The sequence below is a fragment of the Tachysurus fulvidraco genome, chromosome 3 (genome assembly GCF_022655615.1).
Source record: "Tachysurus fulvidraco isolate hzauxx_2018 chromosome 3, HZAU_PFXX_2.0, whole genome shotgun sequence".
Taxonomy (NCBI): Eukaryota; Metazoa; Chordata; class Actinopteri; order Siluriformes; family Bagridae; genus Tachysurus; species Tachysurus fulvidraco.
In genome coordinates this window covers 31,128,751-31,156,576 of record NC_062520.1, presented here as the reverse complement: position 1 = coordinate 31,156,576, position 27,826 = coordinate 31,128,751, and the positions used below count along the sequence as shown (strand labels likewise).

General features: G+C 36.8%; 1 pseudogene; it reads right to left on the bottom strand.

Annotated features, from left to right (window-relative positions):
- Window positions 1–23,242, bottom strand: part of LOC113659064 — a 34,752-nt pseudogene extending 11,510 nt beyond the window's left edge.
- Window positions 23,243–27,826: the final 4,584 nt, after the last annotated feature.

Below are 27,826 nucleotides of genomic sequence, written 5' to 3'. Positions count from 1 at the left end.
TCCTGGTTAGAAACACACAGGAACAGATGTAAATATTATCATGTTACACAGTAAGAGATGCTTTTATATTATAAAAATTAGTAAAGTCTCTTTTTATTATTACAGTTAAAACTTTTACAATTAAAACACACATTACACACATTAGAAACAACACACACACCTTGAATATGGAGTCCAGATGATTTCTGCTGCTGTTTGATTTCTTCTTTTGTGGTCTGTGAACAAACAAAACACATCATGTAACATGGACTATTTGTATTCATAGCTGCACAAATCACACACTAATAAATACAGACACAGATATTTAACACTATCCTCTTAACACAATACACTGATTTCAGGATTTCCTAAGTGACACCAACATGTTTAGAAAGAAATGTTTGAATAAATGAATAAAAAAATTTATATTGTCATTAATGTCCCAGGTGTAAATGTTCTTTTGTAGCACCACAGACCCTCCAGCTCAGGGACTGCAGACTGAACTGAACTCTTAAAGCACTTTCCCTCACTGCCAGTCCGAGAGCTGCAGCACTGCACAGTTTAGTGTTTTACTGCTTCAACACCTGATAAAGCTCATGAAGGGCTTCATAATGAGACGAGTGAGTTTGATCAGGTGGAACACTGCTGTAAAACACCTCACTATACTGACCTCACATCAGTAGAACTGTCTCTGTCTCTTAATTTAATTGGAAGTTCCATTGACCAGTCACTCTTCATGGACACACAGCTGGGTTCTGGTGACTCTGATCTCTTTCCCTCCATCATTCTAGTATTACAACAGAAATATCAGCAATAATTATTAGCACTGTTAAACAATGTGTTCATCATTAAACACCAATAATTCCATCTTTTTAATTCAGATCCAATCTGTACACTTATTCAAACAGTAGACAGGCCTCATAAATCAGGAATTACACTGATATCAGGAGTCCCAATCACAGCTAACTGACTCAGCTGGGTCTTAAAGCCTGTAGAGTTCACTGACACAAAGCTATGCTGCTACAATACACAGTCCTTTTTACTCTTCTCTCAGTGAATGATTTGTCTAAACTGTTCTTAGATCAGATCAGTGATATATTCACTGCTATTAAACACCTTAAAGCAAAGTTGAGTTCCTGTGTTAACTAGTGAGTGTTTAGAGATACAGATGTGTTCCCATGAGATGGTGTGTATTTATTGTTGGTGAATGTAAAAGTAAGTCACCTCTCGTCTTTCTTTAAGTCCTGTTTTCCAGACACACTCATGTTGTAGGTCATGTCTCCTTCTCCAGATTACAGCAGGACGCACGTTTACTTCACTCCAATATTGGTGTGTTAAATTAAACCCTGAATCAGCACAGAGTTCACTTACAGGAAATAGTCATGCTATCAAGTTATAAAACAACCTGTGTACATTAAAGCTTCAGTACAAACCCACAAAACTCTTCTGCCTCTAGTGTCACTTCAGTGTGTTTATATTTTAGAGCTTTAGATACTCACTGTGTTTTTTCTCCTGAAATCTTTTAGTTTTCACTCATCACAAAATGGAGCTGCTGATTTTCATTACAGTTCATACTGCAGAGGGGGGGAGGGCAGAGACACTTATTTAACACTTCAGAAAAAAGTCTTTAGTTCCCGTTTTATTTGTTGTGGTTGTCCTTGTTCCTGTTCCTTCCACAGAAAGAAAAAATGGGAAAAAAATAGTCCAGTCAGGTGACTGAAAGGGAAAAATATACTTACTGTGTTTTTACTCCTGAATTCTTTTATTTTTCAGTTGTAACAAAATAGAGCTGCTGACTTCTCCAAGCAAGCATGGGCACATACACGCATGGGCACATACACACACACACGCACACACACACACATGCACACACGCACACGCGCACACGCGCACACGCGCGCACACACACACACACACACACACACACACACACACACACACACACACACACACACACACACACACACACACACGTCTACTTCTCCTAAAGTGGACAGACTTCCACTCCAAACTCAAAAATATCACAAACTCCATTACAATAGAAATGAAACAATAAATTTACAAACCAATCATTTTAATATATATTCATATAAAATACCAAATTGATATAAATCTTGTGAATTTCATAGTAATTTAGTTTCTGTTACAGCATTTCTATACCCCTAACATCCCCATGTTTGTTCTGTTCCTCCACAGTCACATGGTATGAAGTTCAGGACTTAAGACTTATATCTTAGACTTTATATCTCAGAACTCTGACTTTTTCCTTGCGACACACATCCACAACGTGCTGCATCTGTTACTGCTCTCTTTCAATAAACTTTTATCCTCAACATTAGTGTGCAGAACATTTCACGTCAACAAGGTATGATATTACTGTACAATATTTAATACTTAAAAGTAAATCTGACTACATCTATGTAATGTTACCAGCACGTTTCCAGCATCAGAAAAGCTGATATAGACCAATACATCTTCACAGAATGTTTATCTAACACAGTTGGGTATCTAAACTGCCCCAATAGTATAAAACCATTCTAATACTTAGTTAACAATGTTAAAAATTAAAAATTAATGCACAGGGGCATGTAGGTTTGGATTTTATTTTCCCTACATAATAAAAACCTTCATTTAAAAACTGCATGTTGTGTTTACTTGTTATCTTTGACTGATATTTAAATTTGTTTGATGATCTAAAACATTAAAGTGTGACAAACATGCAAAAAAATAAAAAATCAGGAAGGGGCACATTTTCACATGACTGTAGATCAACAAACACTTTGCCAGCAAACAGACACTTTGCCTCTGAACCCAGAAGCATCAATAACACTGTGTTCATTCTACTATTTCTGCACATGTAATATTGTCTGAACTTTCAGTATTTATACTGTTCAGTCCTCTGTGTATTGTCTTAGAATTTTTTCTCTACACTGTCTTTTGTCCTGCACTGTCTTGTCTGTCTTCTTTGTCTTATCTTGCACTGTTTGCACCAGGTTGCACAGTTGCACTTTAGATGGCTAGGACTTACTAAGTCCTTAGCACTGTCTTTGTTTTATGTAGCACCCTGATCCTCATTGTCTAATTTCACTGTATACTGCAAAAGCTATATATGGCTGAAATGACAATAAAAGGCTCTTGACTTGACTTGACTTGATCAATGCCACACAAAAGATTTCTTGTGAATCAGAGTGGACAGATATTTTCTGAACTTATTGCACACTTTTCAGAATTCAATCTGCTTCTCAACATTGGTGGAGTTTTCAGAGAATGCCTATCAGCATGAATTTATAAACAGTGTGCACTAGTCAACAGCTTTAAAGTACCCTTTCTTCTGCATGATTTTGGACAGGAAAAACTGTCTTCTGCAGTGTAGACCAGGAGGAATTACTGGACGTCTTGGACAGTTGCAAAACAGTTCTTACCTCAGAAAACATTGAGCAAATTGTACAAGAACGAGCATACAAGAAACTAATTTAAGAGCCTGCCTATGTTCTGAAACAATGGGCAAGCATACTAAAGCCTTTGAGCAAGAAATGTGATGAAATTGAAGCAGCATATGGGGAACTACAGCCAACTGTGAAGAAAATTGTGAAATCTCTAAAATTTCCTGAAGCAATGAATACATACCCAAAGGACATTTCTCAGCCTTGGACAGGATACCTGCAGGAGTGTGACACAAAGTAACAGTCAGCTATTACTATGACAGCTATCCTGACCTCAGGTCAGAAATGAACAACACTCTTGAAAGCAATATCTGGGGACCTAATTTACAGGTTTATTAAGTGAATATCATAAAGCCTGCATAAAAACTAGTTGTTTGTATTCATTGTTCTGTCAGTAAAACTGTCAGTCAGGCTGTGAATTGTATTAAAATGTGATTAAATTGCATTAAAGTGTTCTTTATATGCTTGTATACAGTACAGTTTGGATTTGCTTTGATTGTTAACCTCAGTACTGTACATACTAACAAGTTAATTGTAAAATATATTTACTGTGATTTGTTTTTATTACCACTTAATATTTGGTTAACTACCATCCGTTACAGTATATACCAATACAACCTACATATGTGGAACCAATGAGATTTGTGCATTTAAGATGCAGTGGCCAATAAAAGTTGTGCATTAAACTAAAGTTTCAAACAGTTGTCCTGTCCTTTTTACCACACATATTTATACTTACATTATTCACCACCACCACGAAAACAGTACAATTTTGTACAATCTTGTTATTTTAAGGCACATCTACTTGTAAATGTTATATGTTGCAGGACTGTTGCACTTTACTTTGTCTATAGAGCTATAACATTCCTTAAATTTATTTCAATTCAGTCCTGCATTCAGTTATTATTTGTCTATGGACATGCAATTTATTCTTAACTTATTCTAATATTTTAAATATCAACATTTTTCTACTCTTGTTAAATTGTTACTGTGCTGACTTATGCACTACATCTCAGCTATCCTGTGGGACTGGACAACACTTTTGAATTCAGTCAAAAAATATTACTTGGTTTGGAAGATAAACTATCACAGCATTTACAGAGTCTAAAGAATGATTTGATGATGCTTATGTAGAAAAGATTTTCTGAAATATCTGCACGGCCTGGCATTTTCGCTGTAGTTGAATGTGGCTTCCTTTTGTGTACAAGTAGAAGTTTATAAGGAAATACCTATACCTTTGGCAATCTGATATAAATATACATTTCTTCAGTGTAAACAGTGTCAAAATTCAACTATCTCAATGCGAACTTTTAAACAGTAAAGAACAGCGCTGCATATTGTGAATGAGTTTTGGTTCATTGTATACTGTACTTCAGATACAGTCCGAAAACAGTTCAGATTTGTTTTAATGGCAGCAGCTTTCCAGAAGCCTTGAGGGCTGTGATTTTATCTTCTATAGCTAGATCCTCCTAAATTTAAGCAGCACATTGTGTAGGCATGGATAGTCCTCGCTTTAAATGAGCTCACAAAAATAGTTAACTATAAAGTAGTAAATGGTTTTTAACTAACTGAATTTATCATGAATTATATTAGGAATATGTGTTTATGAAGCATTTACTAACACTCAGTTACAGTACATCTAAATAATTCCTTACACTTTCTAAATGATCTTATGAACCACTGACACCCCATAAATAACTGGTTTATGAGTAATGTATTACTTATTTTTAAAATATAAATTGATCATTAATTAAGGATGTAAATGTAATTATTAAGCACATGATTATATGGCTAATGCAGGAGCAATGCTTTGTAAATGATTAATTAACTATTTACTCATGTTTAACTAAAGCTAAATAGTTTGCAGTTATTATAAAACGTTACCGATAATTATTTTCTTAATAAACTCGCTTTAACCACCACTCAAGTTTCTGCTGACACACAGAGGAGTGATTAAGAACATCAACAAACAATTTTATATTCTCAGTGTCACTAAAACTGCTAAACTGATACACGACCCGTTTTAGATTTGTGCTAGCTGTGGTTACAGATGGTTTTGTCTACACATTTTGTTGTCTATATAATAATCACAAATATTTATGACCTGTTTTTTTTGTCTGGTTAATGATTGTTTTTTATTCATGTACTTTTGATCTAATGACATCAGTGAAATCTTTCGAGCTGTATAAAAAACACATAAACCCTATCTGTAATGAGGAGTCATAAGGCTGAGAATCCATGTGCAGCTGTTTTAATGAATCCACACTCGAAATCAGACAGGCAGGGTCAGAGCCGGCAAACACAATATCAAAGGGCAGACAGAGATCGGTAACGGCAAAACAGTAGTGATGTTACCGGTGACACCGAAGCTCCGAGGCGTGTGTTAAAAAAATGAACCGATTCGAAGCTTGATTCGTTCTGGCAAAATCACGTGACCAATGACGTCCGAAGCTTCGTTTCACACAAACCCACGTGACTGCTTCGTTATGTGATTCTAAGGTTTAAAATAGTGCGCGACACGCGGCGCGCCCTCGTGTGTTGTATTGGAGTATTACATGGAATCTATTATATTATGTATAGCGAGTTTAGGAGAGCTTATAGTTGCGAGTTGTCAATGGAACTTGTTACAAAAAGATCGCGTTCTGAAATGTGGGAACACTTTCATTTGAGTTCGCACAATAAGGTGGATATACATGGTTTTGTTGTGAAGCCTATATTTATAACTACACTCATCATTGGGCAATTATACGATTCAGTGTAACATTTAATGTCATATATTTAGTCACATATATTTATTGGATAGTAGTAATAATAGTAGTATAATATAATAATAATGATAGTAGTAATAGGAATCCAAGATTCTTATTACTATCCAAGATTATCCAAGATTGTGCACCGCTTAATAGCATGATCTTTTTTTAAATGGTTCACACTTTATAATTTTGAGACAAGGTCTATCCTTGATCTGTTTTTAGGTCCAGTGCTTGATTTGCTCCAGGCAGCTGGCCTATAATCAAATCAAATCAAATTTTATTTGTCACATACAGTACACATACATACAGGGTATGACATGCAGTGAAATGCTTTTTTCATCTGTTCGGTATATAAGCATAAAAAGCAATGCATACAATGGTTAAATAAAAAACGTATAAACTATATAAAAACTATAAAAAAAATATGAAAATATATGTGGAAAAATAATGTATATACATATACATAAATATACATATACAAAAATGTGTATGGTTTTTAATGGTTGTCCTAAAAGTGTCCATGGTGTTTATAGATTGTGTATAAAGTGGCATTGTGCTGTGCAAGTCCAGAGTTAAAGTGTCAGGGCAAAAAAGTGTGCATAAAAACAGTGAAGATGGAGAGAGAGGTCCAGTACTAGAAGTTAAATTTAAACAAAGTACTTTGTGCATAATTAAAAGTAAAATAGTAAATTATAGAAATACAACAAGAACGTACATTATTGTATTTAATATTGATTCATTTATTTATTAATCTATCCTTAATTTGTCAATCCATTAATTTTTGCTCCTGAAATTAATACGTTGTTTGATTGTGGAACATTCTGTGATAGCGCTTTCACCAGCAGAGGTCAACATCGAGCTCTGATTTGAAAAGCTTCGAGTAATCAACCTTTTTCCGATACAATTGGATTGAAAGCTTCACTGCTTCAAGAAAGCTTCACTGCTTCAAGAAAGCTTCACTTCGCCATCACTAATTAATTTTATTTAATGTGTTGCTTTGCATTGTTAGTAACAGCATTGACACGTGATACGGTCAAAAACTGTGTGCGCACCTTCCTCCAGCAACACCTATCACCTGAAGAAAGGTTCCTACCTATATACACTCATTATAGAACAGTGACCCATAGTGGACACCTTTACAAAGACAAATGGCTTTTACAGCACCATTAACGTAGGTTTAAAATGATCAACAATCATTCAAGTTTTCTTTTCTGCTGTCTAAATGTTGTCTGATTAATCTGATGTACAGAGATTTAATTTGTAATTTGGGAATAATCCTAATTACCACTCCAAATGGATTGAAAGTGTGTAAAATCAGTCAGTCAAAATTTCAGAGTGTTAAGTGGGACCCCAGACCTCATCTGTATGTGTGTGAGTGGAAACTCAGAACCTCTGCTGTGAATTTAGTAAATCAAGCTCTCATAGATAAGGCCAGCACTGTTATTAACAATACACACACACACAATGCACACATGATCTGCACAGCACAGCTCTCACACACATATAAGGGACCAGATGCACATTATTAACAAGAGGGTTTGAGAAACACAAACAGAGCAGATGTGTTATTGTTGAAGAATTAGTATTGGGATAATTACAGATGTACTGTAGAAGTGAGTCTCTCTAGAATGCATGTAAGGCCAGGGAAGACACACCCATTCATTATGGAGAATTCATACCACGTGTGTCTCTGTCAAAAGATGAAAAAGAGAAATGGGAAGTCTTATGAGGGTGGACATTGAAATGTGTGAAAACTGGTGATTGGAAGCCCAGTTCAGATCCACTGTGTTTTACAGTGAGAAAATAAAAACCTATTGAAATGTCTTTGAGCTGGATGGACTTGACTGACAGAAGATAACATTTGAGATAATACCACAAGCAAATACAGATGATGATCATCAAGCCTGCATTTGATCACAAATACAAAACAAAAGTAAAATATTGTTATTAAATAATATTACAATTTCTGATGTAATCTACTTTAAAATAGAATGTATTTCTGTGATCAAAGCTGAATTTTCATCAGCATGAGCTCCTCATTTTTTTAACCTGTTATATATATTTAGGATACTTTGCTTAATAAAAGATATATTTTAAATTTTAAATAAATCAGGCTTAAATGAGCATAACATACTTCTTTCAAAATTATAAAGAATTATAATTTATCCCTAATAACTTTAATTGCATCAATTGTAAAATGTTTTTATTCCAATTGTTTAACTATTTTTTTCTATATCTGTCCATTGAATTCTATAAATGTTTACAAGCTTTTTTCAAACTTATTCCATAGAACCGTCTCACACACACACACACACACACACACACACACACACACACACACACACACACACACACACACACACACACACACACACACACACATACACGCACACACACACACACTCATGTGTGGATAAATTTTACCTGTCAGTGTTGTTAAAATGTCTTATTTTTAAATCTGTATTAGATTTCCAAAATTCCCCAGATGAAGTTTTCATTAAAAGTTTCCATACATTTACCGAAAAAAAAAAGTATTTTAAAGAAGTGTAAAGAAATGATAATGATCGTGGACTTTAACTCTGTTTTCAGTAAACTCAATATGGAAGATGGGGTGGTTTTTAAATCGTATACGGAGTAAAGAACTAAAGGATCTAATGAGTGAAAACAATGTAATAGACGTGTGGAGAGAGAGAGAAAGGGAGGAAGAAAAGAAGAGATATAGTGAAAAACTTGCAGGACAAGGATTGACTTTATTGTATGTTCAAGAAATGTAGAAAACTTTATAGACAAAATCAGATATGAAGAAACAAGTTTGAGTATCATTCATGGCTTCCAAACCACTGGAAATGTGGGACGTGTTCTAACGCTTCACCACCATAACTGATTCATCCTGGAAAAAAGGTCTGAGGAGAGACTCCTGTCATACACCAGACCTGGTGAGTGTATTAACCATTAATGCTGAAAAACACAACAGGACAGAATTACAGACAAATTTAAACACATTGCTTATGAACAACAGAAGCATAAATACACACATTAGATGTGACATTTTACAGCACACAGTGAATATTACTCAATATCATACAGTAAAGAGACAGTAAGTCAGTAACTCACTGTAGTGTCTCCAGTTTACAGTGTGGATCCTTCAGTAGATCAGAGAGCAGCTTCGCGCCTGATTCTCCTGGATTATTACCTTTCAGATCCAGTTCTCTCAGGTGTGATGAGGAGTTTGACCTCAGAGCTGAAGCCAGAGCAGCACAACCTTCACCTGTAATACTGCAGTCATACATCCTGCAAGAAAGAAAACCTTCTCACAATTAACACACTCAGTTTTAGTATTGAAAACATGAACTACACAAAATCTTTATATACAGTACATTTACTCTTCATCTCACACACACAACAATGGCAATATATCAGATCACTACAAATACAGTTACCACAGATGTTGTAGTGTTTATTAAAACTCTCTCTCTCTCTGTATGTGTGTATGTGTGTGTGTTTGTGTGTACCTCAGTATCTCCAGTGTACAGTGTGGATTCTTCAGTCCATCAGAGAGCAGCTTCACTCCTGAATCCTGCAGTTTATTATAACTCAGGTTGAGTTCTCTCAGACTGGAGGAGTTTGAGCTGAGAACTGAGGACAGAACTCTACAGCTTTCCTCTGTCAGTTTACACCCACCCAGCCTGGAAATGAAATGATGAAATATCAGAACACTGATCACAAACACACACACAGCCATAATCCAGCTAAAGTTGAAGATGTAACAGAAATGTCAGTGTGTTTATGTCACACACACAAATCAGAGGACAGGACACCACAGAACTAGCTATTACAACCCACCAATAGTGACACCATCATCAACTGAACCACTTGTAGAAGTTTTTGTAACATTACTGATGATCTGAATCTATTGTGATTTTGTCATAATAAATCAGATATCACATATAAAACAGCCTTGTTATGTATTATGTGCCATAATTATTATTGGAATATTTCTCATTAGAATCAACAACAACAAGGTTGTTACACTGGACATCATGTTGTGACAGAGTTTCACTTGTAAAAAATCATAATGTCGGTTTTACCCAGATTCAGGCGAAGAAAATTTGAGTGTAGCCATAGTTTTAACTCGCTAACACAAGAGGAGAGTGAGGATTTTACATATATAACTGAATATCATCAGCATAACAATGATAACTAAAACCATGTTCGATGAATGATGTTGCCAAGCGGCTGAATGTACAGAATAAATAGTAGTGGGCCAAGAACAGAGCCCTGTGGGACACCCTGTTCAAGTAAGACAGTAGGAGATTTGGAATTGTGTATGGAGATGTGATATTGCCTGCCCGTTAAATAAGAGGAAAATCAGGATAGTTCAGAGCCTGATATGCCAAATTCCGCTACGTGGGAAAGTAATATCTTATGACAGACAGTATCAAAGGCAGAGCTGAGGTCTAATAACAGAAGTATAGAGAGACTACCTGAGTCTCCAGTGAGTAAAAGATCATTAACAACCTTTACTAGCGTGGTCTCCGTGCTATGCTGTTGGCAGAAGCCAGATTAAAAAATATCAAAGAGGTTGTTACCAGCTAAGAATGACTGCAGCTGAGAGGCCACAGCCTTTTCCAAATTCTTCTATACAAATGGCAGGTTGGAAATAGGGCAGTAGTTGGATAAGTCTGCCAGGTCCAGATTAGTCTTTTTGAGTATGGGAGTAACAGCAGCAGTCTTAAGTGACACAGGTACAGTAGAGGAGATAAATGACGACATTAATAAGGTGGTAAACGGGGGCAGAAATCGCCGATGTACAGTCTTTTAGCAGGAAAGTAGGCAAGAATACATGATGAGGAGTTAGATTTTTGTATTAGCTCAGTGATTTATGAGGACTTGGTTAAGGCTAGGGTTGTCATAGAATTATTAGATTGAGATTTCATATGCTCATCGGTAGTTGGTTCCTCACCAAATGTCACATACAGGGTACTGTATCTAGCTTACCCCGGAAATGGTTCAGGAAAGAGCAGCACATAACCATGGATTCAGAGTCACTAAGGCTGTGCTTTGGTGCTTGAATCAGTTTATTAATTGTGCTAAATAACATTTTGGACCTATTGCTTGCTTTGTTAATGATACTGGAGATATGGGAAGAGCGGGCTGTATTTAAGGCCAATTTATATTGCTGAAGACATTCAGCAAATATAAGAAAATGGGGAGTTGAACCAGTTTTCCTGAAGAGATGTTCATGTTGTCTACATTTTACCTTCAAACCTCGAAGCTCTGCATTGAACCATGGGGAGGAATGGGACATAGGGACAGACCTGATCTTAGTTGGGGCAAACTCATCCAACAATTTTTCAACAGAACAGCAATACTTGTCATAAATCATAGATGGGCAAGTTAAATTTAGCACATCAGAAAGAGTAGAGGAAGCAACAGAATCACAAAAGGAGCTAGTGTCAACAGTATTTAAATGACGATAACGCATGGTTAGATTTTTGATGTGGTTGACTGGACAGATAAATGTAAAATCAAAGGAAATTAGTCTATGGTCAGAAAGAGGGGTAGCTAAACTGTCAACAGAGATATTATTCAGACCAGATGTACAAACAAGATCAAGCATGTGACCATGAGTATGAGTTGAAAAATCAACATGCTGGATGAGGTCAAAACAGTCAAAGACATCATTTATCTGAGTAGCAGTGGAGCAAGCAGTATCAACATGAATGTTGAAATCACCAAGAAGAATAACGGGACGACATGAGTTATTAATGAGTTAGTAATTCACTGAGTTCTGAGAAAAAAATCACTTTGTTGTTTAGGTGGTCTGTAAATTAATATAAGTACAATGGGAGGTTTGGTACCAAGATTCATAACCATGTACTCAAATGTTGTGGTATTGTGAAAAACCAATTTAGAGACAGTTAATGACGCACAAAAAATGACAGCAAGACCACCCCCTTTACCAGTTGTACGTGGTTCTGACATATGTCGGTATCCAATAGAGGTAAGCAGATTCAGGTGGATAAAATCATCTGGTACCTGCCAAGTCTCTGTGAGAAATAACATATCAAATTTATTGTCAACTATTAGCTCATTCATATAGGTGCCTTTGTCTGAGATAGATCGACAATTCAGAAGGGCACAATGTTTATTTGTTCCATTAACAGTAGGGGTATGCTTAATCACAGAGTCAGTCATATTAATGTTGACAAGGGAGCGATGTTGATTATGAGAACGCGCCTACTGTTTCATAGCCCTGCTACTAAACCAGATAGAGGGGATTGCAGACGATGATGACTGATGAAGGACGTATCTCCTTCTGGAAGAGCGATGTAAATATCTTGGGCGAGGAAGGATACAAGATGTGCGGCAATGGTCATACGTCGCGGAGTCGAGGCACCAGTGCCCGATAAGAGCCATTAGCTCGCAGGGCCTGTATTCGATTTCCATATGAGTGTTGAAACCAAAAATAGCCAGAGATAAAATAGTAAATGCCAGAAACTTTAACGTGTTGAAAAGAGCCATGGAAAAGTCAGCCAACAGCATTACCGTGTTAGCCAGAAACAAACCCAACACAACATCAACAAAAGCATACGGAAAGGGCAGCTACCTGACCAAACAGTATGCTAACAGACAATCCACAATTAGAGTCTTAACTCACCTCATAGTTAGCCAGATCGATGGAGGATCAAGAGGGCAGAGGGCTCGTGATAAACTAGAAACCAAACTTTTCCTGCCGCTAAAAAAGTCTCCAACACGGCGAAAGGCAAAAGATAACATCCAAACAAATGGAAATTTCTCAGATCGGGAAGTATTCCAAACAATAATTCCGAAATGTGAATTAATGCAGCAAACAAAACAAAACAATAACCCAGCATGGAGTGGCATCAAGCTGCGCACAGCGTTCCCAAACCAAAAATGTTTGAGATATCTTGAACCTTTTAGAGGGTTCAGTCTGAACTGAATGATATGATGGAACAAGACACATCATTCATTCAGTTCAGATGTGAGGCTTCAACAAGAGGAGAAGGGGGCGGAGTCATGCTATGAAGAGATTGTAGCACTTTGGAGAAGTTTTATATCTGTGCATCTGTACATTCATCTGCAATCTTTAAAATCTTTCCCCTTACTTGAGTGTGAATGAGAGGGGTAGACCTACTGATCCTGAACAAACTGGTAATTGTTGTTCATGAATGATCTCGATAAACAAACGAGGATCTGCTGACTCACTGATGTGGTTCATTCAGTTCACCACAAGAAGAGAAACTTTTTTAATGATCTGTTTGAATGAAACAATGACTTACTCTTAATATCTACAAACACACTCACTGGTGTGGTTTAATGATAAAATTTACAAAAAGAGTCACTAAATGAATCAGTGAACGAATCTGAATGGAGCTTTTTGGTGAACAGAATCCAATGACGTGAGCCACTGTGATGAATAGAAATGAGCAGCTCCAGTTCTGGACTGAGTTGGAGCTTTGGGGAAAACAGCATCATATAATACCATCTCTGTTTAAGTTTATCAGAGCTTTTTATCTCTTAATGACCTTCTTAATGTTCTATTTTCTGTTTTATATTTAATATTGATCTTTAATATTGTGCTGCTGTTATTTAAAATATTTTATCATATTTAATATATATTGTATATTGTTTATACTACAATATTTTTCTATTGTAAAGCATGTTTGAAGTTTGAGTTTAAAAAGGTTCTATAAAAATAAAGTTATGATGATTATAATTATGACGTAAAAATTGATTAGGATATAAAGATATAAAAGTGTGTGTGTGTGTGTGTGTGTGTGTGTGTGTGTGTGTGTGTGTGTGTGTGTGTGTGTGTGTGTGTGTGTGTGTTCTGTTACAGTCACTGTCAAAGTTACTAATGTAAATTATTAGTTGGTAGTTTGTCTCCCCCTACTGGATGTTCTGAGGATAACGTTTTATATTATCATCATTGTCACGTGATTGAGCAGATGACTAACAAGGAAGTTAGTGCCTTTCATGCTTGCTGTTCTTGTTATGACGAAAACTAGAATCCATATCAATCTGCATTCATCTTTGGTCTTTGGTAGCTTCGTCTGTATGTTAAATTGTTATTGATCATATTACGCTCAATTGTATATGATTATTTCAAGTATTTGTAATTTGTATTGTTTGGATGCATCTCTGAAATTGATCATATGGAAGTTGTGTATTTCCATTTCTTGATAACTGTACTTCACATTGTTTATTATTTTCTTCTTATTTTAAGTTTTACCCTACCCTCATTAAAGTACAAAAAAGGACATTCCGTGTCTGTGAAGTTGATGAGGAGGAGTTTAGCTTGCTGTTAAAGTATACAGAGGATGTATATAGAGAACAGTACAGTGTGTGTGTGTGTGTGCGCGCGTGTGCGTGTGCCTCAGTATCTCCAGTGTACAGTGTGGATTCTTCAGTCCATCAGAGAGCAGCTTCACTCCTGAATCCTGCAGTTTATTGCCACCCAGGTTCAGTTCTCTCAGACTGGAGGAGTTTGAGCTGAGAACTGAGGACAGACCTCTACAGCTTTCCTCTGTCAGATTACACCCACGCAGACTGGAAGAGAAATGATGAAATATCAGAACACTGATCTGATCTCACACACACACAGTCATAATCCAGCTAAAGTAGTGTGTTTGTGTCACACACACAAATCAGAGGACAGGACACCACATCAGCACATTTACAGGAGCAGGGACGTCTTTCTGCACTCCACAATCTCTCAGCTACAATTTATTATGAGACCATTAGGTCATGTACATAACACACACGTGAGAGCGAGCAGCCTACAAACACACACTGGTTCAGGTGGTTGGTGTGGACCTGAGTACAGGTGGAGTGTTCACATACGTCCAAACAGATTTAAATTATAGAGATAATTTGATCTTTTAAACCTAATAAATGATTCTTGATTATAATGTAAAATTTTTAGAGAATTTAGATGTTTAAAAATCTATCATCTATCATAAACAATGTAAATAAAAGATATTATAAATAAAATTGTATACACCATGTACACTATATGTATATACAGTATTAGCTTTAGATGGATAACATATAGACATATTCATTTGTTAAATCTAAAACACTGACTATACACATAACACAACTAACAAAACACTCACACTACTGTGTGTTACACTAAAGGATTTGTGTAGGTGGGCTTCAGGTGGCTATATGTGACCTGGTACTTCCTGAAGAGTGTAGTGTATATTGTATAATATACAGTGTGGAAATAGCTTTGAACAGCACAACCTCCCCAAAACTAACAAGGCAAGTGAGACGTCCGACTCCAGCTTTCAAAATCAAAACACATCATTTAACTTCAACATTTTATCTGTCATTATTTTCTTCTCTTAAGGAACACACTTTAGACAGAAATGTGTCAGATACAATTACAATACACCTTCCAAGTCAGAGTTTTAACCCAGGACTAGACAAAACAATTTAGCCCACTGTCTACTCCAGCCAATCGGACAATGGTCGGGCAGAGTAAATGTGTCTTATATAATTTGTGCTAGGAGCACTGTCAGAAAAAAAGTTACAAAAGCTGTCACTGGGGTGGTGGTACTATAATAATAATAATAATAATAATAATATAATAATCTACAATTGTACTATTTATGTACATATATACAATTGATTGGTTGGAGGTAGACTGTGCTGCGAATGGTCAGCGCCACAAGACCGTTGTCCGATTGGCTGGAGTAGACGGTGGGCGGAGTCCACCTAGTTGTGGATTCTTGTGCATGTCTTGACGTTAGAAATGATTCAAATTCACAAATGCACAGAATGCAAACCACAAATGCGTGCAGTGTTTCCAAATGCACAGAACGCCATTCACAAATAAATACAATTAAATATATATTTATAAATATTTTTTTATTTGCAAATCCCATTTTATTTATTTGTGAATTTCCTTTCTTTTTGTGAAATTTGTAACATATATTTACGGTTTGCTTATTGTGCATTTGTTGATTTAAAAAATATTTGTGAAACTCTATATTTATTTGTGGATCATAGTATATTTATTCAGAATAACGAAACAATTCTGATCCCATATGAAAGCACCCTAAAACTGCATTTGGATCCTCACTCGCCTTTGTCTCATCACGACAATTTACCATGAGCTCAGTCCTTGGTAAAGTTTAGGTGAAGTGCAGACTGAAGGAGACTTTTGTTTTTCCTTCATATTGGGTTAAATTTTTAAAAACAATATTTTATTTTTATTGCAAAAAACAATTAAAGGAAAAAGCCATGACAGAGTGAATCTCCCCACAACACTGTCACACACAACAAAAAATGAGGAACTTGAACCTAAAGGGTTACTTGGAGGACATTAGAGTGTTTTAATATTTACTTTTTTATTTTCTATAATTTCCATATTGATCCCATTTTTTCAGTCTTATGTTCTGTTAAATGTCACTTTCAAAATAAACAGAAAAGAAAAAGACTTTTACTGGTGTTTAATTCAGAAATGTCTTTAGTTCTTAAATGCATGCAGTTATTCTGTCTAGATATAAATTTTAGAGAACACTTAATTTCTAATGATTCATATATAAAAGCTATAAAATGACTCATATGATGTTATAAGATTTTGTCCATGTGGCCCAGCCCGCAGTTCAGATATAACATGTTAGTGTAAAAAGTGAAACAATCTCCTGTAAAAGTACCAGAGGTTTGTGTAAAGATGATTAGAGGAACTATTAACAAACATTAATCCAAACAGTGCAGTTCAGTCTTACATTAAAATAACAAACCATGCAGTAATACATTTATAAATAAAAATACTCACACAGCTTTTCTGGAGGCTTTGACCACTGGCAGCAGCCTCAGAAGACATCCATCTGATCGATCATATTTCTTCAATTCAAACACATCAAGCTCCTGTTCTGAGTTCAGTAACAGAAACACCAGAGCTGACCACTGAGCAGGAGAGAGTCTGATTCCACTGAGACCCCGGACACCTCCTCTGTTCAGGTAAGTTTGTACTTCCTGCACTAGTGAATCATCATTCAGTTCATTCAGACAGTAGAACAGATTGATGGATTTCTCTGGAGATGGATTCTCCCTGATTTTCTCCTTGATGTACTCCACTGTTTCCTGTTTGCTGTGAGATCTGCTTCCTGTCTGTGGCATTAAGCCTCGTAAGAGAGTCTGATTGGACTCCAGTGAGAGACCCAGAAAGAAGCGGAGGAACAGGTCCAGGTGTCCATTCTCACTCTGTAAGGCCTTGTCCACTAAACTCCTGAGGAGATCAGACATGTTTGACTTCCTGAAAAGATCAGACAGATCAGAGGTTTGATGATCTGTTACATTTCTTCTGATGAAGGAGAGAAACATGTATAAAGCAGCCAGAAACTCCTGAACACTCAGATGTACAAAGTTGAACACCTTCCCCAGGTGAAGCCCAAACTCCTCTCTGAAGATCTGGGTACATACTCCTGAGTACACTGACACTTCTCTGACATCAATGCCACTTTCTCTCAGGTCTTCCTCATAGAAGATCAGGTTTCCTTTCTCCAGCTGGTGGAAAGCCAGTTTTCCCAGTGCTATGATACTCTCTCTGGTCTGCTGAGGATCAGGGTCACATTTCTGATGGTACTTTTGGTCCTTGTGTTTGATCTGAAAGATCAGGAAGTGTGTGAACATTTGAGTCAGAGTCTTGGGGATCTCTCCACCCTCTGCTTCACCAAACATTCCCTCTAGAACTGCGGCTGAGATCCAGCAGAAGACTGGGATGTGGCACATGATGTAGAGGCTTCTTGAAGACTTCAGGTGTGTAATGATTTTATTGGCCAGGCTCTGATCACTGATCCTCTTCCTGAAGTATTCCTCTTTCTGAGGATCACTGAAGCCTCGCACCTCTGTTACCTGGTCTACACACTCAGGGGGGATCTGATTGGCTGCTCCTGGTCTTGTGGTTATCCAGAGGAGAGCAGAGGGAAGCAGATTCCCCTTGATGAGGTTCGTCAGCAGCACATCCACTGAGGCTGACTCTGTCCCATCACACAATATCTCATTCTTCTGGAAATTTAGAGGAAGTCGACACTCGTCCAGACCATCAAAGATGAACAAAACTTTGTAGGAGTCACAGTCTATTGATTCTAGTTTTCTCATTTCAGGGAAAAAGTGATGAAGAACATTTATCAGACTGAGATTTATCTGCTTCATCAGATTCAGCTCTCTAAATGGAAGTGGAAACATGAAGGTGACGTCCTGATTTGCTTTTCCTTCAGCCCAGTCCAGAATGAACTTCTGCACAGAGACTGTTTTTCCAATTCCAGCAACTCCTTTACTCAGCACAGTTCTGATGGACTTGTCTTTAAAGAGATCATTACATTTGATGGGTTTCTCCTGTGTTGCTGGTCTCCTGGACGCTGTCTCAATCTGTCTCACCTCATGTTCATTATTGACGTCTCCACTCCAACCTTCTGTGATGTAGAGCTCTGTGTAGATCTCCTTCAGAAGTGTTGAGCTTCCACACTGTGAGATTCCTTCATTAATTATTTTAAACTTCTCTCTCAGCTTGTTCTTCAACTTTGTCTGATACACAGAGGCGAGTTCTAATAAACAAAGTAATATCTAGTTTAGTAATAAATAGTTATAATGCAAAATCTTTGAAATCAGCTGCACTGCTGATTGATGTACTAAATATTATTGAAGGAACAGGACCATTGTACAAAGTAACCAAAAGCTGGACCACGAACAAAACAGAAAAGCAGCAAATACATTTTAGTACATGATACTAAAATTAAAACTATTTCCTCTCTCTAAAGTGAACCTGATGGAATAAAGTCATGACTCAGAGCTCTTACTGTTGTGCAGTGTGTTAACGAGATCTGTGTGGTTCATGTTCTTCAGGACGTGAAGTGTGATCTTCAGCGCTCCCTCTCTGACACTGTGAAGATCCTCCTCATCCTCCACCTTTCCCTCAGTGCATGCTGGGTAATCTGGACTCAGGAGCTTCCTAAACTTCTTCAGCTCATTCTTTATCAGAGTGATGACTTTGTGTTCCAGCTCCTGGTTAGAAACACACAGGAACGGATGTAAATATTATCATGTTACACAGTAAGAGATGCTTTTATATTATAAAATTTAGTAAAGTCTCTTTTTATTATTACAGTTAAAACTTAAAACTGAAATTTTGATTGCTCATACAACTGATTACCCTTAATGCTGCTGCACATCAAGACATTACAGGGGATCACAACACACATTACACACCTTGAATATGGAGTCCAGATGATTTCTGCTGATGTTTGATTTCTTCTCTTGTGGTCTGAACAAACAAAACACATCTGGTGACTCTGATCTCTTTCCCTCCATCATTCTAGAATTACAACAGAAATATCAGCAATAATTATTAGCACTGTTAAACAATGTGTTCATCATTAAACACCAATAATAGCATCTTTTTAATTCAGATCCAGTCTGTACACTTATTCAAACAGGAGACAGGCCTCATAAGTCAGGAATTACACTGATATCAGGAGTCCCAATCACAGCTAACTGTCTCAGCTGGGTCTTAAAGCCTGTAGAGTTCACTGACTCAAAGTAATGCTACTCTTATGCTACACAATACACAGTCCTTTTTACTCTTCTCTCAGTGAATGATTTGTCTGAATGATTTTGAGGAGAGAGACACAGCGCACGAGAGAGGCTTTCCTTATCTGCTATCCCAGCACCGTGGCTGTTGTGTCTACTATTAAGCAATTGGTCAAATGTAAACAAAGTGTTGATGTGTGAGTCTGCCTTTGTCAACCTGTGTAGGGAGATGGGTGCCGATTTATTTGGGTTTATATACCCCTTCTATATTTTTCTCCTGTTTTTCGTTAGTCAGGGAGAGAGGTAAGAATATTGTCTTTATTTATGTTGGCTTTGTAGAAGCCAACATTCTGATTTCCGTTATAAGATTATTATTATTATTATTATTATTATTATTATTATTATTATTATTATTATTATTATTATTAGACAAAAAATAATAAAAAAAAATGCGGCCTAGGGCTTTCGAGCCACATGCACCAAATTCGGATATGTCGTAGACCCTTGATGTAAAAAATCTTAGTAGAAATAATTAAAATATTATTCCTTACAATACTATAACCAAAGTAAAGTATTAGGCCTTGCAAAATATTACAATTGCTGTCATAAGACATATGTAGGCGATGTTTTAGGCCAAAGATGTTTATTGTAACCAGATTCTGGGCTGTCAGGCCTAGTCAGTCTGAGCACATTTGTAATAACAACTTGTTATGTAGAAGGGAAAAGACCATGGTTCCCAGACCTTAGCTCATAAATTGTTATGGAAACTGAAGAAGACCATGGTTCTCAGACCTTGGTCCATAGCAATAACATGTTATGTAGAATGAAAAAAAAACAGTGGTCCACAGACCTAGGCCCTGAAAAATAAGGGGAGGAAAATCCATAAATGGGCATGTGGTGCTCATAAACTTGTTGTGCAGACTGAAGGAGGCCCAGGTGTTTAGTCTGAGGTCATGAAAAATAAGGGGAGGAAAATCCATAAATGGGCATATGGGTGAAAGGTAATGGGAAATAAGGGGAAATTGGGTCAGTGTATTTAGAAAATATAAGAGGTAATGCTGGTAAATAAGGTGATATGGCACCTGGGTACCTAGGAGCGCCAGGTTTTGCATGGCATGCTCTTTTTGGGGGTTTTCATTTGCTACTTTTAATTTGGCAACCTTGTTACTTTTAATTTGGCAATTTCTCTTAGAATTTGTTGGCTGATTGACCACAATAAAGAAGTCATTCTCATCCAGGTCTGAGGAGTTTTCTCAGTATTTTTGTAGTAATTATAGAGTTAACAGTTAAGTTTAACTAAAACAGTCTTTAGTAACCAAAAAGTCTAAGTGTGGAGATCACCCTGCGATGTGTCGACTTGGAGACCGGCTCTGAGTTCCGACACCCTGGTCTGAAGTTTGTTGCTTCTATTTTTCAAACGATCGGAATTCCAGCATTCCCGGTACGGAAGCTCAAAGTGGCCTTTTTTCCCCATAGACCTCCATTATAAACTTTTGAGGTTTTCAGGTTCTTTGGGACCTTACTCCGGACGAAGTTTTTATTTCGGAGTTCCGGAGGAATTTTCGGTTTTCCCGTAGTCGGCCGTCGAACATCCCATAGACTTGAATAGGGAATTCCGAAAAGTCCTCTAAGCTCTCACACACACAATACATCCAACATTAAGAATTGCACGTACTGTTCTATGCAGTATAATAAGTAGAATCCCATAATGACTGCAGTTCTGACATAAATGTCCAAAACCTCAGTAGCCACTTTTTGCCAAAATTATTGGCACCCCACCGGGTATTCTGCTCACTCGAAACCACGTGACGTCATGTTTAGCCCTGCCCCCAAAACAAGTGAAATCAAAAATTTGCACAACATGGACATGTGACATATCAAAACACTCAGCACAATGAGGGGAACTGCCCCACGGGTATTATGGTCACATCACATGAAGTCACGTGAGGTCACGTGACGTGACATGAAAATTAAAAATTTGCACAACATGGACATGTGACATATCAAAACACTCAGCACAATGAGGGGAACTACCTCACGGGTATTCGGATCATGTCACATGCTCATGTCCACTCACCTCCAAAAGTATTGGCACCCTAGCGGTCCAGTAGCTTTCACAATCCTTCTGTCCACTCGCCTCCAAAATGCACCGGCCTTTGCGAATACTTGCACCGTCAAAGCCAACATCAAAGTTTGTTGCGACGAACTTTACAAATCTAGTTTTATTTTGATTTTTGGGCAGGGAAGTTACTTGGTTAACTTTAAGTAAGTTTCTCTTCTGTTTGTTGTTTTCGGCATTTGCTGTCTCCTGACGCTTTGGGTTGTTTAGGCTTATTATGTTGGCTTTGTAGAAGCCAAAATTCTGTTTTCCTATTTCAGCTTAGACAAAAATTTATAAAATTTAATGTGGCCTAGGGCTTTAGAGCCACATGCACCAAACTCGGATATGTTGTAGACGCTGGTCTGAAGTTTGTTGCTTTTACTTTTCTAAGCGATCCGAGTACCGGGACTTCCGGTACCGGGCCTTCCGGTACCGGGCCTCAAAATGTCCTTTTTTCCCATAGACTCCCATTATAAACTTTGGAGGTTTATAACTCGGCAAGCTTTCGAACTCTCTACACCAAACTCGGCCAGCTCCTTTAAGGTGATACTCTGAACAAAGTTTTACATTGGTGTATCGACTGGCCTTCCGGTTGTGCTGCAGCCCCGCCCCCAAAATATGCAAAATCAAAAAACTTTTTACAACAAGGACATGTGACATATCAAAACACTCAGAACAATGAGGGGAACTTCCAAACTGGTATTCTGATGACATTATGTGATGTCACGTGAAAATAAACAATTTTGCACAACAAGGGCATGTGATATATCAAAACAGTCAGCCCAATGAGGGGAACTTCATCAGGAGTATTCAGATGACGTCACATGTTCGTCTCCACTTGCCTCCAAATGTTTTGGCACCCTATCTTTCTGTCCACTTGCCTCCAAAAGAAACACTGACCCTTATGTCCACTCGCCTCCAAAAAGCACCGACCTTTGCGAATACTTGCCTCTTCAAAGCCAACATCAAAGTTTGTCGTGATGAACTTTACAAATCTAGTTTATAGTTTGTATACATTGGCTTTTGTTATGCCCTGGACAATAAACAAAAATCTAAGAATATTTTCGGTGTGGTGTTCTTTCCAAGTATGGTGGGGATTGGTGTGAACCTCTGAGTAGTACCAATTTAAAAAGTGAGAAGAGCTGGGATAAAGGAAAAGGAAAGTTCTCAATTATTTATTTTACCTGTTTACGTTCTCAATAACCCCTAGACAATTTGAGTTCGTAACAACACTTTAAAGCAAAGGTTGGGTTGAGTTCTTGTGTTAACTAGTGAGTGTTTAGAGATACAGATGTGTTCCCATGAGACGGTGTGTATTTATTGCTGGTGAATGTAAAAGTAAGTCACCTCTCGTCTTTCTTTAAGTCCTGTTTTCCAGACACACTCATGTTGGAGGTCATGTCGCCTTCTCCAGATTACAGCAGGGCACACGTTTACTTCACTCCAACATCGGTGTGTTAAATTAAACCCTGAATCAGCACAGAGTTCACTTACAGAAAATAGTCACGCTATCAAGATATAAAACAACCTGTGTACATTAAAGCTTCAGTACAGGAAAACTCTTCTGCATTTAGTGTCACTTCAGTGTGTTTATATATTAGAGCTTTAGATACTCACTGTGTTTTTACTCCTGAAATCTTTTAGTTTTCACTTATCACAAAATGGAGCTTTCACTTTCATTACAGTTTGACATCTGACCGCAGTCTGTGAACCACACAACGTGCTGCATCTGTTACTGCTCTCTGTCACCAAACTTTTATCCTCAACATTAGTGTGCAGAACATTTCACGTCAACAAGGTATCATATTACTGTAGAATATTTAATACTTTAAAAGTAAATCTGACTTACCAGCACGTTTCCAGCATCAGTAAAGCTGATGTAGATCAACATCTTCACAGAATTTTTATTTAACACAGTTGGATATCTAAACTGCAAAAGTAATGCACAGGGCCAAGTAGGTTTGTATTTTGTTTTCCCTTAACAATAAAAAAAACTTCATTTAAAAACTGCATGTTGTGTTTACTTGTGTTATCTTTGACTAATATTTAAATTTGTTTGATGATCTGAAACATTAAAGTGTGACAAACATGCAAAAAAATAAAAAAATCAGGAAGGGGCAAACACTTTTTCACACCACTGTAGATCAACAAACACTTTGCCAACAAACAGACCAAGCACCAATAACACTGTGTTCATTCCAGTATTTCTGCACACATAATATTGTCTGAACATACAGTATTTACGCTGGTCAGCGCTGTTTCTGTTTACTTTCTTCTGTGTATTGTCTTAGAATTTTTTGTCTGCACTGTATTTTGTCCTGCACTGTCTTGTCTGGCTTGTTTGTCTTGTCCTGCACTGTTTGCACTGGGTTGCACAGTTGCACTTTAGGTGGCTAGGCCTAACTTACTAAGTCCTTAGCTCTGTCTTTGTTTTATGTAGCACCCTGATCCTCATTGTCTCATTTCACTGTACAGTATACTGCAACAGCTATATATGGTTGAAATGACAATAAAAGCTTCTTGATGTAACTTGACTTGACTTGATCAATGCCACACAAAAAAAATCTTGTGAATCACAGTGGACAGATATTTTCTGAACTTATTGCACACTTTTCAGAATTCAATCTGCTTCTCGACATTGGTGGAGTTTTCAGAGATTGTCTATCAGCATGAATTTATAAACAGTGTGCACTAGTCAACAGCTTTAAAGTACCCTTTCTTCTGCATGATTTTGGCCAGGAAAAGTGGGAGAGCGTTGGCTGAATCATATTCCTGTAAACAGTCTTCTGCAGTGTAGACCAGGAGGAATTACTGGACGTCTTGGACAGCTACAGTTGCAGGACAGTTCCTACGGCAGAAAACATTCAGCAAATTGTACAAGAACTGGCATACAAGAAACTTAAGAAATTTAAGAGCCTGCCTATGTTCTCAAACAATGGGCAAGCATACTAAAGCCTTTGAGCAAGGAATGTGATGAAATTGAAGCAGCATATGGGGAACTACAGCCAACTGTGAAGAGAATTCTGAGATCTCTAAAAATTCCCTGAAGCAATGAATGCATACCCAAAGGAAACTTCTCAGCCTTGGACAGGATACCTGCAGGAGTGTGACACAAAGTAACAGTCAGTTATTACTATGACAGCTATCCTGACCTCAGGTAAGAAATGAACAACATTCTTGAAAGCAATGTCTGGGGACCTAATTTACAGGTTTATTAAGTGAATATCATAAAGCCTGCATAAAAACTAGTTGTTTGTGTTCATTGTTCTGTCAGTAAAACTGTCAGTCAGACTGTGAATTGTATTAAAATGTGATTAAATTGCATTAAAGTGCTCTTTATATGCTTGTATACAGTACAGTTTGGATTTGCTTTGATTGTTAACCTCAGTACTGTACATACTAACAGATTAATTGCAAAATATATTTACTGTGATTTGTTTTTATTACAACTTAATGTTTGGTTAACTTCCATGTGTTAGAGTATATACCAATACAACCTTCATATGTGGAACCAATGAGATTTTTGTATTTAAGATGCAGTGGTCAATACAAGTTGTGCATTAAACTTGTGCATTAAATAATGTACAATAAAGTTTCAAACAGTTGTCCTGTCCTTTTTACCACACATATTTATACATAAATTATTCACCACCATGAAAAAGTACAATTTTGTACAATATTGTTATTTTAAGGCACTTCTACTTGTAAATGTTATATGTTGCAGTACTGTTGCACTTTACTTTGTCTATAGAGCTATAACATTCCTTAAATTTATTTCAATTCGGTCCTGCATTCAGTCATTAATTGTCTATGGACATGCAATTTATTCTTAACTAATTCTAATATTTTAAATATCAAAATTTTTCTACTCTTGTTAAATTGTTACTGTGCTGACTTACAGTATGCACTACACCTCAGCTATCCTGTGGGACTGGCCAACACTTTTGAATTCAGTCAAAAAATATTACTTGGTTTGGAAGATAAACTATCACAGAATTTACAGAGTCTAAAGAATGATTTGATGATGCTTATGTAGAAAAAATTATCTGAAATATCTGTACGGCCTGGCATTTTCGCTGTAGTTGAATGTGGCTTCCTTTTGTGTACAAGTAGAAGGTTTTAAGGAAATATAAAATGAAATGAAACCTTGGCAATCTGATATAAATATACATTTCTTCAGTGTAAACAGTGTCACAATTCAACTATCTGAATGCAAACTTTTAAACAGTAAAGAACAGCGCTGCATATAGTGAATGAGTTTTGGTTCATTGTATACTGTACTTCAGATACAGTCCGAAAACAGTTCACATTTGTTTTAATGGCAGCAGCTTTCCAGAAGCTTTGAGGGCTGTGATTTTATCTTCTATAGCTAGATCCTCCTAAATTTAAGCAGCACATTGTGTAGGCATGGATAGTCCTCGCTTTAAATGAGCTCACAAAAATAGTTAACTATAAAGTAGTAAATGGTTTTTAACTAACTGAATTTATCATGAATTATATTAGGAATATGTGTTTATGAAGCATTTATTAACACTCAGTTACAGTAAATTTAAATAATTCCTTACACTTTCTAAATGATCTTATGAACCACTGACACCCCATAAATAACTGGTTTATGAGTAATTTATTACTTTTTTTTTAAATATAAATTGATCATTAATTTAGGATGTAAATGTAATTATTAAGCACATGATTATATGGCTAATGCAGGAGCAATGCTTTGTAAATGATTAATTAATTATTTACTCATGTTTAACTAAAGCTAAATAGTTTGCAGTTATTATAAAACGTTACCGATAATTATTTTCTTAATAAACTCGCTTTAACCACCACTCAAGTTTCTGCTGACACACAGAGGAGTGATTAAGAACATCAACAAACAATTTTATATTCTCAGTGTCACTAAAACTGCTAAACTGATACACGACCCGTTTTAGATTTGTGCTAGCTGTGGTTACAGATGGTTTTGTCTACACATTTTGTTGTGTATATAATAATCACAAATATTTATGACCTGTTTTGTCTGGTTAATGATTGTTTTTTATTCATGTACTTTTGATCTAATGACATCAGTGAAATCTTTCGAGCTGTATAAAAAAACACATAAACTCTATCTGTAATGAGGAGTCATAAGGCTGAGAATCCATGGGCAGCTGTTTTAATGAATCCACACTCGAAATCAGACAGGCAGGGTCAGAGCCGGCAAACACAATATCAAAGGGCAGACAGAGATCGGTAACGGCAAAACAGTAGTGATGTTACCGGTGACACCGAAGCTCCGAGGCGTGTGTCAAAAAATGAACCGATTTTCATTGAAGCTTTGTATCGAAGTTTGATTCGTTCTGGCAAAATCACGTGAGCAAAGACGTCCGAATCTTCGTTACACACATCCACGTGACTGCTTCGTTATGTGATTCTAAGGTTTAAAATTGTGCGCGACACGCGGCGCGCCCACGTGTGTTGTATTGGAGTATTACATGGAATCTATTACTGTATAGCGAGTTTAGGAGAGCTTATTGTTGCGAGTTGTCAATTGAACCTGTTACAAAAAGATCGCGTTCTGAAATGTGGGAACACTTTCATTTGAGTTCGCACAATAAGGTGGATATACATGGTTTTGTTGTGAAGCCTATATTTATAACTACACTCATCATTGGGCAATTATACGATTCAGTGAAACATTTAATGTCGTATATTTTGTCACATATATTTATTGGATAGTAGTAATAAGTTATAAGTAATAATAGTAGTATAATATAATAATAATGATAGTAGTAATAAGAATCCAAGAAAAGCCTTTTTTGCATCGCTTAGCATGATCTTTTTTTTTTTAAATGGTTCACACTTTATACTTTTGAGACAAGGTCTATCATTAATCTGTTTTTAGGTCCAGTGTTTGATTTGCTCCCAGCAGCTGGCCTATAATCAAATCAAATCAAATTTTATATGATACATACAGGGTACGATATGCAGTGAAATGCTTT